General features: G+C 40.5%; 1 protein-coding gene across 1 annotated transcript in view; it reads right to left on the bottom strand.

The window, feature by feature from the left end:
- Window positions 1-12941, bottom strand: part of LAMA1 (laminin subunit alpha 1) — a 101604-nt gene that overhangs the window by 88161 nt on the left and 502 nt on the right. The gene's annotated exons all lie outside the window — the stretch shown is intronic.

Genomic DNA, 12941 nt, shown 5'->3' with positions numbered 1-12941 from the left:
CTTCTGATCTTCTTGATAACAGCTTTCGATTACCTGAAAGGCTGCTATCACGTTCCCTTTTCTTCTTTTCCAACTAAAGCAACTATCCTTTCAATCTCTCCTCAGTCGGTTTGCTAAACCTCTTATCCCTCTGAATTCCTGGCAGTTTGCATCTCTCCAACAGTGCCATTCCTCAGATCTCATCAGCACCAACTGGAGTAGAATAATTTCTGCAGCGCTTATGACACTTTTGTTAATACCCCCCAGCACAGGATTTGCCCTACAGTTCAGTTTGCATTCCAATCTAGGGGCAAGATCCTTCCCTGCTGTACTGCTGCCTAATCAGTCACAAAAGGCACAAGTCTGCTCCACAACAGCCAGCACCATGAGCTCAGGTTATCTGCAAAACAGATTACTCTGCAGCCATTTAACAAATGCTCTTAACCCTTTGCTTTCAGAATAAGCTGCTGATCATTTTACAGTTCTGATTTCATAACTTTTGCAAATCAAATCCAACACATGCCCCTGAAGAAGGAACAAAAACACACCAGTATATGTGACCAAAAATATTTCAGTTGAACCGTGCAAACTGCTAGAGCGCAAAGAGCCACAGACCACCGGAGCCTGCCCCTTCCTCTGTCCAAATGACAAAGGGCTTCGCTGCCAAACATTTTCTCTTGCTTATGTGCATTCAGCAGAATTAATGAGAACCTTAATGTATACACAGCACTAGGGTATACAAGCATTTAACCACTGTAGTGTGTCTGGGACTAGCTAATGTGCTAATTAACAACCAATGCTCAGAAATCGATTTGAAAGTAGTGTAACACTGCAAATAAAGGTGCATTATCTCAAATTCAGACTGGAAACAGAAAGATCACAATTTTGTTTACTCGAGAACGAACTATTGCTTGCCCTGCCAGTAATTCATAGGCTCACTCAAGGCATTGGGGGCAGTGGGAAGTTGGAAATGCCTGATGGCAAAATATCAATCTCTCCCTCGTTGATGCTTCCGCCTCAGCCTTGTAGCACAGGAGGAACTGAGGTGCTACCAACATGGGGCAGATTCTTTCCTCCGTTCATCAGTGCAGGTACCMGACTTCTCTGCTCTTCTAGCTAAACTTTTGTAGACAAATAAGCAGTACTTTACAAGGTAGGTGAGTGGCTGTAAAATGAGATGGGATGTGGACATACCGCTACCTAGTGTACCCCCATAGTGTCCACATTGCAAATAGTCTTCTCCAGTTATTTCAGGCTGTTTCCAGATTAGACAAGTTCTACAAYGGGTGAAAGCAGCACTGGATACACTTCTGTAACATACTTAGCAGGTATAAGAAAAGCTGGAAAAAGTGGTCTCTGAGTAGCATTAATAGCTCAGCTAACAGGAGCTCTGAAATACCATCCGTATCTTTTGGGGACGTACAGTAACTTACAAACAAACTAAGGGGAATTCTGAAGAAGGAAAAGAGAYGGCTAATTTCCATAATAAAAAAGTATAACTGGATAAATAGATTCATTATACTTTGAAAACTCATGACATAGAGCACACTCAAAAATTAATCTTCCTTTCCTCAAGTCATGTCTTGTAAGTATTGATTTTTGTATCATGTTGGCCTGTGGAAGAATCTGCCCAGAAAGCCTGTCACAGCATTTATGAACTAGAAGAGCCAAAGGGCAGCCTGCCAAGGAACAAAAAACCTGCTAGACCATGAAATTAGTTCTTTCTTGTTCACCAATAGCTTTTTTGACACATTGATGAGCCTCTATCTTTTTTGGTTGTTGGGTCTGAGTTTTCTTTGAGCATTATACTGGCTTTTTCCTGAAGGCACCTTAATCTTGAGAACARTTTTCACTCAGACATAACCCATAGCTTTAAATATTTTAGTGTCTTGTCAGTGTTTCCCCTCACTTTCAGCCTAAGCCAGAATGTTAGCTTAGATCAAYATGACAATATTACAGTGTGACTGGCATGTCAAAGATTAGGGACTTCACTCCCTGTGACTGCCTCAATAGCTAAAGGTTCACCCTGCACTTCTTAACATCAACTTTCAACTTGCGTTACTTCCCATCTGGGTTTAATCCTAACTATGCTTGTGTTCATAAAGGTGCACCATTRGGCTTCACACTGGATTAATATTGAATATTATAATGAATAGGAAGTTATGACTCAAATATTAGCTCTCTTGCTATTCTAAATTTAGATTTATTCCTGACAAAGTCTAAGAGACCTGAGTTTGAAATTAATTTGAAAAGTTTAGTTGTCCTGGTCATTTCTGTACTGTGAGCCTGTATCACAACAACAGCAAAAGAGTTACCACTCCTTTCCCCATGTAAACAGAGAAAGACCCCTCGAGCTAGCTGCAATCATAAACCAAATCTTAAAGCACACAGTACCACTGCAAGGGAACACTGAAATGTATTTTTTACTGATTTCATGCGAATGTATTATTCACCAGCATATAGAAAAGTGAAGTTCATACAAAGTATTTTTCATTTTTCTAATATTTGTACTACCTTAATACTTCAAAGTGCAGCTGCCTCAAGAAATTAAGTTTCCCATTTAAAGTAGAAGTTTTCTATTAATTAAGGAAAAACTGCTTTAATTGTAAGAGTTCACCTGGCACCTAAGAACTACAAGTTCTCCCAGTTTAGAAATCCAMGTGTTTTTTTCAGATGTACAAGACAAGTTTTCAAACCAGCAGAATGGTGCAAAGCCATTACCAGGGCRCACACAGCTCTGCATCGCTGCCAGGTCTTCCGGGGTGGAAGGGAGGACATTTCCTCCAGCTTCAAGGCAGCCAAGAGGGTTTGCAACTATGTAACACTTAAGACATGCATAACTTGATCATTCCCTTACCTCTATTGTCAAGATTTCACCGCTCAGATTAAAATGGTTAATTGGGTAACCCTCGGCGGGAGTTTTTTCCCAGTTATCACCAATTATTCAGTGCAGTGTAGAGGTGGTATTCTGCTCTTTGTAGAAACCAAAACATATCCTGCTACTTTTTTCTAGGTATTTTACTCCAGACAACCAAGGAAAACTGCAAATTTTTATACTGTTTATCTAAGCCTGCTGACTACCAGACACGCAACAAATATTAACAAATATACAGGTGTATCTTGCTGTCAGTTTAAGTATACAAATGTAAGTTACCTGTTGCACATTTTATGTTTCAAGCTCTCACCAGTTTCAAACCTGTACTTTATCATGTTACAGTAAATGTCTTCATGACAAATCAAAGGCATTTGTCTTCAGGTAGAACAAATTCGAGAAAAAGTAATTTTCAGGACACAAAATTAAAAAGAAAAGCAACTAATATTTCAAAGTAAAGAGAGTTCTCTTCCGCACTACCACGAATGCGCGGTAATTCGGCCAGTCACATGGAATTTTAATCAAGTGTCCTACAAGTATTTTGCCTTTGGCCTTAGAAGAATGATGCATTTCAGCCCAGAGGGTAATTTAAGAAAATTTAAACAGTCTGAAGACCTAGAGTGGAAACTTAAGTCCTTTAACTTAAAATTTAGCAAAGCTAGTCCAGCACTAATAAAAATTGCCAAGTGTGTTTTGGACCCTACCTTAAAACACCCCAAACTCTTCTGCTGACTTAATGTGGCTAATGAAATGCTTACCCAAAAGTAGTGTTGCAGAGGGGGCATCAGATATTTTTCACATTGTCCTCAAGAACAGAAAAGATCAGGAGGATGCTCTGGTTTTAGAAAGTGACTGTATCATACTGTAGTTCATAGTATGGTGTACMTGGATAGGTTTTTCTTCTTTTGAGTAACTATCCTGACATTTTTCTGTCACTAAACCATGGAGAAGCCTTCTTACTCTTTGCCTATCACTATAACAGGATTTTCAGTCTATCAGAGTCATTCAAACATTGATTTTGCAGTTACCACGGTTAGCAATCGCAGTACAGCACTAGCACCTCCTGACTCCAAATATCTGCAATAAAATGTTTTTGAGCAACCTTGCACATCACTAGAGGTAAGTAGCAGTGGGAACTTTTGCTTCACACCAAAATACACACTAAACATACTTATTCACCAGTAGTCATGATTTGTACATACTGCCATACTACTGCCTTCATGTCACATACTATGTGTCCATCACCGCGGAAGGGTCTATCCTCCTTCAGTCATCATGCAATTCAGTTTGAAGTTCCCTGCCATCCACATATATCTCCTTCTGATTGCTTGCAGACAACAGCCTCTTCCACCTCACAGAAAATCTACACTGTACTCTGCAAATTCACTTCTCCCCATAGAAATTCTCCCATTAAATTATTTCAAAATATGCCAGAAACGAAGCTGTCCCTTTTGAGACCACTCGGAAGTAGAGTGGTCATTCGTCTAACCCTAGTGTTTGTACTTGGTGCAAGCCCTCAGCAATGACAGACTTGTTCTGGAGGATGTTGGCAGATGCACTGTAAACCTACTTCAAGGAAGATAAATAAGATAAATTGTGATCAGAGTTGAAAGGATTTGAGTCCTGTAAGCCTTGACTTAAAACTCCTGTTCACCTCTAAATGTCCAGTTCAGTAACATGCTTACATTTTTGCATTAGAAAAAAAAAGAATGAGTTTCTAAAATGCTGATCAACTTAGTGAAAAGGCTACTTACTGTTAACATTCAAAAATAAGCTTTTAAGAATACCCAGTTTCATTCACAAACCATCTAGTTCCAGATTCATGACAGACAGGCTTGCTTTCTATTTGAATAAGTGGTTTTGCCCTGTATGAGATATACTTATCTAAGGGCAATTAGTCTAGTAAGAATTTGAGATAATTGAAATTCACAGGCAACTCTCCCGAAGTCAGTGCAGTTAACTTCAACCCTCCAACTGCCACAAAAATTTTTAACTCTTTGGTATATTACAAAGGGTATTTTCTGGTGTTAAAAAAAAAAAGTATGCTTTTTAGAGACTCTACAGGCTAGAGCAAATGAATGGAATCTTTGAAATTTCAACAGCATATATTTCACAACCCTAATTTAACCCAGGGTCTCCACAGATGCTGACAATTCAAAGAGCTTTCCCTTCAGACTCCTGTTATCTAGCCTTTCTCAGCCAATAAAGTAGAAACAACCTCATCATCAGAGACATTAGTACACTGTTACAATCCTTTACTGCATTCCCCTCTTAACACCAGCGCGGAGATACGAACCAAGAGGAGCACAATAAAAGCAAATACATCACATGCACGGCTGTCACGTGGAGGATAAAACACAGACCGTGAGCAGCAAAGACTCCCCAGGGCCCAGAGGGCTGGTTGTGGTGGCTCTCCCGGGGTAGGGACGCCAGGGCACCCACRCTCGGGGCCACGCACCATGCTCCCGGGTGCCCAGCTCACCCCAGCTGCGGCCCTGAGCTTAGTCCCGGCTCCAGTCGTTCCTGAAAGAGCAGCACTCCTCCGCAGACTAAACGCAGTCAGCAGCTGCTATTTTCTTCCCCGCTTCCTCYCACTTCTTTACAGGCTGCTGCTTTGATCAACTGAGTTATGTTTGGTGACACAAGGCAAAGCTGTCAGCGAAAGCTTTCTGAAAACTAAATCAACTATCAGTACGAACTAACTGAGCATCAAGATCTGCAGTGTAACTCCTGTTTGCATTTACACTGTTGAAATTCAAGATCCGATAAAGTCAGGACAACTTTATGCCACTCATTTCCAAAAAGCTGGATTTTGCTGTTAGAGCATTAATTAGGTYCATGAGAAAAAACATCCAATAACCAAACCATGACTACAAAAGTTGTTTTGAATTATCCTCTACAGGTTCTGCACTGTGTATAGTATGCTGGCTGTAGGTAAGGAAAATAACCATTGGAAAAAATATTTTCTATAAGAAAAAACTCCACAGCTTATCAAACTGTATGTACAATATCAAGAGAACATTTCTGAAGCTCTCTAACACCCTTTGTGTGCTGGTCCCCCAAAACATGATCAATCCCCTTTCCTAAACTGCTCCCCACAATAGTCACATATCCTGCCTCTGTCTCTAGTTTTGCACAGATATTTGAAGCAGTAGGTTATTCTACGATTCTATGATTTTACCACTTCCTTTTACAGGGCTAAACTTTTGTAGAAGTGCAAGTTAGAGTATTTCTCATCCATTCTTTGATTTTTTTTTCTTAGAAGCTACACAATGCTCCATTACACWATGGTCCAAATGGTCCCAAGCATATGCAAGCACACCCTTCACCTATCATTTAATTGAAAGGGGGCAGTTATTTTTAAATGTAGTATCAGTCTCGAAGCATGCAAAGTAATCACACATCACAACAGAAGGCACAGTAAAAGAAAACTTTTTGGAACTCACTCCAAAATGAGCTTACTGTTAAATACTTTTGTTAGACAAAAAACTCCAATATTAGACAATGCACCTCCCAGTTAGCAAAACAGGAGCTGGGAAATTTGTGCATATATATAAAGCTAAGTGTGTATATACTTGTGTAAATATAAATATGTATGAGAACATGAGAACAGGGATTTACAATACTTCACACTCTTCAATGTTTGAAGCATCACCTCTCTAGCTGTTCATCATCTCTTCTCAGGGAGTAAATTTTCTGAATAACAGTTTAGCTTATTAGCAAGTTTTCTGAAAAAGAAGTTTTCTTCAGTCTTACGCAGAAAACCTACTCACTCCCATCCAAAGAGTTTTTTGTTTGAAGAGCTGCAGATCTCCAACAAGACATTTTTAAATGTGGATCTAATTTATACAGGATATCTCCCATACCATTTCAAAAACCACTACTTTCCCACTCTGCTACAAGAGCAAGTATATGGCTAATGGCTAAATTCAGTGTGTGAAAACTGACTTGTCTCTTTGTCAACAGTCGGTGAGCTGAATACAGCCCACTCAGTTACCAAGAGGCTTACCACAAAAAAAGAATCAAGACTAAAGCATCTAAATATTAACCTAACACCTGGTGAAGGCACTTATGCAGTTAGTCACTTAGAAACTTYAAAACCCAAGACAACTCAAAGCATTTTTTTTTAATTGAGCATGATTTCGTTCAATTCAGAATGAAAGATCTTTCTATCTTATGGATTTTTTTAATAGAGATCTTTCCTACTGACTCCTTCACACCAGACCAGTGCAACAATTCTGCTGCCTTTTAGCAAATAAAAGCTTATACAAATATGATAGAGGGGGCAGTGGACATAGGTCCATCTTCAAGGTCATACTGGAGCAAAACAGCAGTAAGAATGCAGACAGAGCTGAGGCAAAAACATAGTAGACTGTTTCTTAAACAGCTTTTTAACCTTTATTCTCATGCGGGAACCAAGAGGAGGACTGGATCTCACAGAACAATAAATGAGCTAAGAAGGAATTATATTATGCTTGCAAAACAGCTTTAAATCTGAAATTTAATTTAAAAGAATTGGTTAGGGAATATCTCTGATGGAGTCTTCACTGTATTCAATAATGCTTTCCAAAAAAGTCACTAGAAGCTAACAAGTTACAGCTAATAAAACAGATGGAATTGCTAAAGGCTCAAGTCTATTCTGCCTACACAAAGAAGGAGCAGGATCTACACGGGGTTGATGGGTAGGAAAAGCCAAGACAAAACAACTCTATTAACCCACCTTAGTGAGTGCTTTACACGGCTTGCAAGGTTGGGCCACTTGTGGAAGGGCCAGGTCCCACCACGAGCAGTGGGTGAGGCTGACTGCTGCACATGCCCCTTTGGAACAGTCCAAAGGAACTCACGGCATTTAAAACAAAAGGGATTTTACAGAGATAGATTTTTACCAAAGAAGCTGGTTTTTTTTTCATCTGTTTGTTTTAAACTAYGTCTCCTCTTTTATTCTGCCAGGAGCACAAAGTAAAACTTCTTGGGAGGAAGAACCACCGATTTATGTTGAAGGAAGAGGTTTAAGTCACACRCATCTACCTATTCTCAGTATTTAAGGATATCACAGACTTAGATTGTCAGAGTAGTTTTATAGTGCTAGACACTTCTACGGCTTTAATTTTTACAGTATTGTTTTCATCTACTGTAACAAAATTAAACTCTCCAGTTTTCTCCTAACAATGTAGATACATACAAGTTTTAACACTCAAAACTAATGTGAACAAAATAATGACTTCTATTTCAGGGCAAAAGCATCTTTTTTATCTCTGAAAGCACAGAATTATTGCAAAAGCATTAAAACGAAGTCCTTAAAACCAATGCAAGAAACCAAGTTTAAACTAAGACAGATGCATTTGTCCTTTTTTGACTTGACTCGCAACTCCACTAGCCGGAGCACTCACTCAAACCTCAGAGCCAGAGTTACACACTGTCATTACACAACGCCTTGGACAGTAGGAGAAGCTAGACAGTTGCCACAARTATCACGAAAGCATCCCAAAACATAAAACTGAGAAATGCGATCGATACGTGCTACAGGTTTACATCAACTAACCAGTTACAGGTCCTGCAAAGTGACCTAACCAATCTCATCTYGCCAAACCTCTGCCTTGTCCGGAAGGGGCAGCTCAGCTCATGCCTAGGGCAGAGCAGCTGGTCAGCCCCTCGCAAAAAAATGAGGACTTGGGAGAGGGAGGCACACCCCATCTGAAGATCCTGGGCCAGAGTGCCATAAATACCAACAACTGATCAACATACATTGGTAATCCTGACTTTCCAGAGATGCATTTTCTAAGCCCTCAGGGGATGGGAAAAATATTTATGACACCTTTTTCATCTTAATCTTCAGCCTAAGCATTCTAAGTRGAACGCTTTCATGGACATTTTCTCCTTCACATATCTTTGTACTCTGAGGAAAGAACAAATAGGCTCTCCAGTACTAACTCCATTAAAGTAAGCAAAAAAAAAAATGAAATTTAAGACTCTAATTACAGCCAAGTACTTAATGTTTTCTCCACAACTGGCATAAGACATTCTTTGCAGATGACCAGAATAACTGAAATTTCTTTTGGCYCTTCCTTCCTCTCTCCCAGCCTCAACTCCAACTTCAGTGATCAAAATTTGTACATAGCTGAGATAGAAAGAAAGTGTAATGAATCTACATTTCAGATTCCTTCCAATATGACRGAGACTAATTTCTGTTTAATATAACACAGATGCTCCAATCACTGTCCTTCCGTGCTCAGTCTACCCAGTCACTGGCCAGGACAGACTGTGGCAGTGAGGTGCAGTGCATGGATAGTCAGGCATACCAGCAACCTGTTCTCACCTGACCAGTCCCCTTTATCCCCTTATCCTACTATTTTTGCATACTTGTTCCTTCCAAACCACCTTGATTCTTCCTTCCCTAAACATCYCCTAACAACCATGCTCTTTCATGTGTGTGGAGATAAGAATTTAATCACAATTTAAACGTAGCATGTACAGTTAATACATATCTTGTGGCCTAGCCAGTTATATGAAGACCTGTGAGTGGTAYGGAGATTTACTCCTGACCCAGGGAGAAAGAGCTATGGGATTTGAGCCATATAGACCATTCTGCCCAGTTTTGCCAAAAAAAAAAGAGGTTTTTCAGCAAACCACAGCACATTCATTAAGGCAGATGCATTACCATCTTTTCAGCTCATCAATCTTTTGTCTCACACCACAAGTTGCAAACAGCACTGCCTCTAAGTTTCCTGCAAATCTCAGGGGACTTTAAGTTTATTTTAGCGTTTTCTGTCAGGACATATTTATGCCAACATAACCATAGCAAAGTCATTAAAAAGAAATATTTAAAAATGAACAAAAACATTGCAYGGGGTAGAAACCTTCCAGTTTCAGAAGACGTGTCAACTACTTACTGACACTTGAGATTCAAGTAGAAACTACTGCAAACAGAACATCACATAGCTGTTTGCTACAGGTTTCTTACCCATTTCCTTGAAACATCTGGCATTTAGGATTGATGGAAACAAGTACTATTCAAGCCATTAGCACACAAAGTACAGTACTACTGAAGTTCCTGCAAAATGAAAAAAATACATCATACAGACTGTGTTTGCAGATGCAGTATCTAGGTTATCCTGAAAGTGTAAGCAAACTTCGTCTTAAAGTTTTCTGGTCATTCAACTAAATTCCAAAAGTCTGGCTCTCAGTTTCAAATATAGTATCAACCCACAAGACATCTCTGAATGAATGTCGCTGTAGGCAGGTACCAGGAACATAAGGTTCACCTATCTGGGCTTGTTGACTAACAGCTGGACCCAAAAAAAGGACTCTGATATCAGGCTGCAAAGTGCTCCTGCACCTACAAATACAGCACACTAACTCTGAAGTAGAATTTGCCACCCTGGATTAGGCACCAAAATGCCCTTCTGCACTGAACCAGATGCACAGCTACCCCATCAAGTGGTGCCAGGCTTGAGTAACCCAGGGAAAAAAGAGGGATGAGTACCTTACAAACTGTCTTACACTCCCAGATTAAGATGTTTAACTTCTGCTTGCAACAGAAACAGAAAGCCTTGATTCTTCTTCCACCTTGGACTGCCCAAATTATCAAACTACAGCATCAGCTTTTYCCCTTGATCGTTCCCTATCTGCACCCTTTAAACTTACTGCACAACAGCTCTGTTTCAAACAGAAGTTTGCAGGTATTTCCTATGTTCCTCCCCAACCCCTGCATTATCTGTTGAAGCAGCCTGGTAGTAAGACACTATTCAGGAACTAGAGATGTGRGTTGAAGCATCTAGTTGAACACCTCTAGTTGAACTAGAGGTGTTAGTTGAAGCTAAGATCTCACTCAAATCTCCCACTTTGTGGGCAAGTGCTCTAACAASCAGACTTACATGCAAACTTTACCACTTAACTGTCAGAAAACAGTGATTGCTGAACATGTTGTGATTTGTGTATTAATCACTACCTAAGCATGCTTACTATTTCAGATTCTTGAAGCAAGGCTTGAAACCCAAGTGACAGACATTTGTAATATGTACTACGTTCAGTTCTGCTCAGATGGAGCACCCTTAGCACCTTTCTGGGGTCCTTCAATCTTTTAAGTATCAACACAGACTATTGATTCCAAAACCCCTGATAGGAACAACTKAGCAGGCTACTACAGCACGCTAGCTTACAAATATAAGCTGACGTGAGAGGCAGCTGAGCAAAGATTAGGTCCACAGCTACCAGCTTTTCAACATGAAGGGGTATTTTAACAAAATAGCTGCAATTAAAATACCGACTACATTTTATAGCTATGTAGATATTAATCTTTAGGCTGAAAGGACYCAGTCATTAACCTTTCAGGTTGTTCAGTGCACTGACTCTACTACTCTTTTGCTCTTTCTCAGACTGGAATCCTGCACTTTCTGACAGACCCTTGCRTTCTCCAATTTCCTGATTTGCTGACAGGACAAAAGCAGGCACGAACTGAAAAACAGGAAATGCTGAAATAATTCTACAAAGACACTTTCCATGGGTATGCCAAGATACCTTCCGTCCAAACTTCTCCGATGCCCTTGCAACAGTCTGAGCAATCTTTCCGTCCTTACCACAAACCACATTTCATATCACCATGATGTTTAAGTTTGAGCTTGAGTTGTTTACCCTCTGCAAAAACAACATGGCCATTCCAATCTGCATCACATTCTTCACATTGTTTTAGGATCAGTTATCTTGAATTCTGTTTTTTGTAAGGCAGTTATCCACCAGGGGGGGTTTGATATTCACTGCTTCCTCATGCTGAGAGGAAAAAAAAATCTAACATCCTAATCTAATAGAAGAAATAGTCTCCTGACCTGACTGACCTAACTTTTAGCTAGAAAAATATACACATTCAAAGTAACGTATTCAAATAGTTGCAGGAGAGGTGGCTTAAGTGCAATAAAGTGTAATAGTATATGCATATGCAGTCACTGATGTGATAAATACACATTTTATCAAGTTGCCTCTAGATGAAAACATGTTTGAAAGCTAGCATATCAGGTCTAAACTCCTTGCAAAAGCTGCAGCAGATGATGCAGGGTGACCACTGCAAGTTTCTATGAAAAAAGGTAAGGGCACTGTCAGCTGTGTTTTTCTAGTTTTAAAATTTCTTTTTTAAAAACTCTGTGCTAACATACCTATTTGAATAGCAGTTAGCAGTAAAGTAAGATTATCTTACATACTTTAGAGAAAATGTAATAATGAAATGTAAAYTTTGCATCATATTATCCATCTTTTCATTTGGTTCTGAAAGTAAAGTTTTCATATCCGAGGCCACATGTATTTATTTACACACTGTAATATATGGACTTAGCAATTTACATAGGTTTGATTTGGTRTGCTTTACCTGGAGAATGAACTTTTGCATGTGTAAGAACAGTAGTAAACCCACGTGCTTTTATTGCAGGGGGCAAGCCTCCAGATGCTAATCTTCCCATACTGTGTCCATCTTAAACAGCACACTCCACCTCAAAGAAAATTAAGTTATGCATCTGCACAACATATGCCTTCCAACCATTTTCCATTCTTGGATTTTAACGGAAACCCAATGTGGATGGGAATTAATGTGCAGGGAGTGGCAGTCAGCAGAAATTTTGCTGTTGAGTGTGCCAGGAGCTGAAGGTGAGCACAGGTGAGGGGGTCTGGTGTCTGTCAGCGCWTTAGCTCACACCCCTGCATGCGACACGGTCAGCGACTACCGAGGCAGCAGAGAGGAGCGAGCCGCTGCYGCTTGCTCGCTTCGGCGAGACGGGCAAGGAAGACAGAAGCTGCCCCAGTCTGAACAAAGAGGAAGAGTGTGCAAAGTTACTCACAGAGCAGGGGCTCGCCGCAGAGCCTCCCAGCATCCCAGCCACAATGTGGTAAGCAACACGTGCAAGCAAGATCAGAAAACTTCCCTCAGTTCTGTTAGGTTCTTTCGCTACCTCACTTCCACGCGCGGAAAAAGCATTTTTGRTCGTCTCTTACCGCTTATAACACCGCGGCAAGTTCACACCGGCGGCAGCACGAGGCGTCCCTCGGGCCCGATCCCGCCCGGGGACACCCCGTCCCCGGGGCCGGGCCCCGCTGCCGCCCGCCTGCG

This window comes from Rhea americana, unplaced genomic scaffold (genome assembly GCF_003343005.1).
Source record: "Rhea americana isolate MKP2758 unplaced genomic scaffold, rheAme1 scaffold_58, whole genome shotgun sequence".
NCBI classification, from domain to species: domain Eukaryota; kingdom Metazoa; phylum Chordata; class Aves; order Rheiformes; family Rheidae; genus Rhea; species Rhea americana.
The sequence above is the reverse complement of the archived record's forward strand: the minus strand, read 5'-3'. Positions and strand labels throughout refer to the sequence as shown.